The 3,204-nt window shown below is 41.4% G+C and overlaps 1 protein-coding gene across 1 annotated transcript in view; it reads left to right on the top strand.

Annotated features, from left to right (window-relative positions):
• Nucleotides 1-623: 623 nt before the first annotated feature.
• The window catches only part of LOC109323749 (F-box/LRR-repeat protein 20-like), an 87,433-nt gene continuing 84,852 nt past the window's right edge, over nt 624-3,204 (top strand). The window contains exon 1 of the mRNA XM_019555436.1: nt 624-978. The gene's annotated coding sequence lies outside the window, so the exon portion shown is untranslated. The remainder of the gene's footprint in view (nt 979-3,204) is intronic.

The raw sequence follows: 3,204 nt of genomic DNA, 5'->3' as shown, positions 1-3,204 counted from the left end.
CGGCTGCTGCAAAAGCCTTGGGAGTTCTGGGGACTCATGCAGAGCCTCCCATGCAGTGCAGGGCAGTGAGGGGCAGTGGGGATTGCCTCTGCTTGGCAGGAGATGGTGAGTCTGGCCTTTTTTTTTTTGAAGGGCCGGAGCTGGGGTAGACAGGACAGCCATGGGGGGTCTGGGAGAGCGGGCAGGGGTCGTGTAGCTCATGGCAGAGCCCCCCTCCCATTTGGTGCAGGCCAGTGGGGGGCAGCAAGGATTGCCTCCTGCCAGGCAGGAGCCAGTGAGTTCAGGCTTTTTTTTTTTCCCCAAGAGTTGGGAGCTGGGGCTGGGCAGGGCAGCCATTGCCAGGGCTGGGAGAGCTGGCCGGTGGGGTGGAGCCTGTGCGATTCAGAGATTCAGCTGATTCAGCAGGAGCCAGATCTCTGAATCAGATTCAGTTGAATCGATTTGGGACAGTGATTCGAATCACCAAATCGGATCACTATTCCCTGAATTGGCCAAATCCAAATCTGAAACGAATGCTACCCACTTTGCACAGGCCTACAAGCTATATTTCTAGTTTTTACATTTTAATTAAGCAGATTAAATGATTGTTTTTTCAGTAAAGAGAAGTGATCTCTTATTATGGACATTTATGGAGACTGCTATTTCTTTCTCTTAAATGCGTTTCATTACCTTGCTGAACTTAACTGAGAAACATACATCCTAGCATTTGGAAGTAGGGTTCTACCAAACAATTTTGCCCAGGTTCCATTAATTCCAGCTACTTTGGTGGAATAAAGAATACTAAGTGTTGGATTTGATGATCTAATAGTTAATTACTGTCTCAAGGTTTAATGATACTGTGAAACTTCATTTTCTTTTAAGAAGGCTTTATCAGGCACCAACAGACAAAGACACATCCTTCACCACAGCCTGAAAAATCACAGCACAAACCATCTAATCAAGCCACAACAGTAACTTTTGTAAAGACTATTAATGCATGTAAGTAAAAATTGTTTATTTCTTTGTGTATCTGTATGTGCTTGTGCTTGTGTGTTTGCATGTACAATCTATAAATTGTTTATTTGGGCATTCACAGAGATTATGAGTAAATTATTTTGCCTAATTTTGCTTTTGCATAGTTAATATGTTTTCATTAACTGGCTTTGATCTTTCTTCCAATTTACCTTCTTGCTCCTGCATCCTTCTAATGTGGCTACTCGCCTGGGATCTACAGTTGATAGTCAAGAGAAACTGATATTTAAAGAAGAAACAGTAAAAGAAATAGAAACTCAAAACACCAATGAACTGAAACAGCACATCCTAGAGAATTAGCAGATAACTTAAATTAAGACAGTTGTTGAGTGAAACAGAAAGATAAAAAAGTACTTAACTCCTTTCCCTCCAATTTCTAAGCATATTATCTTCTCAGTTTTCCTTTGCTTGGTGTAATATCTGCATGTTTTTGAATGAAAACTAGTGTCATGGTTTGTTACTGCAAGGTTCAATGTGGTCCAAAGAGTATGATTCAATGCCCACTGAAATAGAATCTTTTTATTTGGGAGCTGAATCAAGCTCAAGGCTATATTAGTATTTATCAGAACAAGACATGGAAGAGAATCCAAGGCAGCCAAGTCTATTTATATATTATGGTAAGACAAGGATTCTTTACAAATGGAAGTAGTCATGATGAAAAGAAAATGATTAGAAGCTTTTCCAGGTTAATGAGTTGAATGTGATTATGCCCTGCTGTTTGAAGAAACACAGTTAAATAGTTCAGATCTTAAATACTTCAGTTTCCTGTGTAAAATTGTTTAGTATTTACAGACATTACACTTAGGTTGATCTAAATAAGGTTAGATTGATCTAACTAGGGTTAGATCGACCTAAGTGCTGAACTGTATACAAGTGCAGGAGGTTATATTGGGCAAAATACAGCTGCCTGATCTAACTTAGTTCACCCATGTGTGGATCTTTACACCTAGAAAGTGAGCTGTGTAGATTGAGCTAACTCATGCCTGATCTAACTCAAATGTGTGTACCAGTGCATCTCCCGATGGACAACCCCTTCTCTTTGCCCCCCAGAGCAGGGATAGGGCCCAGCAGCCACACCCCTGTTTGCCAGCTGTCTAGTGACAACTGCTCACAGCATGTTCTAACTTTAACACCACTTAACATTCCACAGACTTAGTATGGTCTAAGTGTAGCATGTAACTTCACCCTCAGTGTGTCATATTAGTGCACAACAGCCTACTTTTATTTCTGCTTTTATTTTAGTGCCTTCCCTCCAGATTACAAAGTTTGATTTTTTTTTTTTAATATGTAGGCTAACACAGTTGATCTGTTAGCAAATGTAGTGATAGGAAAAAAATGAATGATTCAATTACTAATTTTATCATTGACCAAGACAGTATTTGAATTGATAGTTGCCAAGGGTGTGGGGAGTATCTGAGATAGTAAACATGGGAAAAATCTATTGAAACCATGCAATCCAATTTCTTGCTAATGTAGAATTGTCTTCTGCATTGTATTTTCTTGGGTTTTTTTCAAGCTAGCTTGAAGTTAGCTTGAATTCAGTTTGTTTAGACAGTTGGTAGCCAAATTTTCTTTGTGGCCTTCATTAGTCTCTTATTATCACCTATAAAATTGTCATGGTAGCTATTGGTGCCTGTTTGTAGATTCTTTGGGGGTGTACATATCTGATTTCACTGGCAAACCAAGTACTACTTAGACATGAACTGACTAGGCCAAGGGTCAGTGAGGATCTAGTCAGGGAATTTCTGGAGGGACTGGATGTATTTAAATCAGCTGGTCTGGATGATCTCCACCCCAGAGTGCTGAGGGAAATAGCTGAAGTCATTGCGGGACTCCTGGCACAGCTTTATGAGCACTCGTGGTGCTCTGATGTGGTGCCAGAGGACTGGAAGAGGGCCAGTGTGGTTCCCATGTTCAAAAAAGGGAGGAAGGAGGATCCAGGGAACTATAGGCCAGTTAGTCTTACCTTGATCCTGGGTAAGCTTTTTGAGAGAATTATCCCAGCACATGTCCATGAGGGGCCAGCAGGGGAGATTATGCTTAGGGGCAACCAACACGGGTTCATTAGAGGCAAGTCCTGTCAGACCAACCTGGTGGCCTTCTATGACCAGATCACCAAATCCTTAGATGCAGGGGGAGCAGTAGACATAGTCTTTCTGGACTTTCAGAAGGCCTTCGACACTGTCTCTCACC

This window comes from Crocodylus porosus, unplaced genomic scaffold (assembly GCF_001723895.1).
Source record: "Crocodylus porosus isolate Cpor-Errol unplaced genomic scaffold, CroPor_comp1, whole genome shotgun sequence".
NCBI lineage: Eukaryota > Metazoa > Chordata > Crocodylia > Crocodylidae > Crocodylus > Crocodylus porosus.
This window is presented reverse-complemented; position numbering and strand designations above follow the sequence as displayed.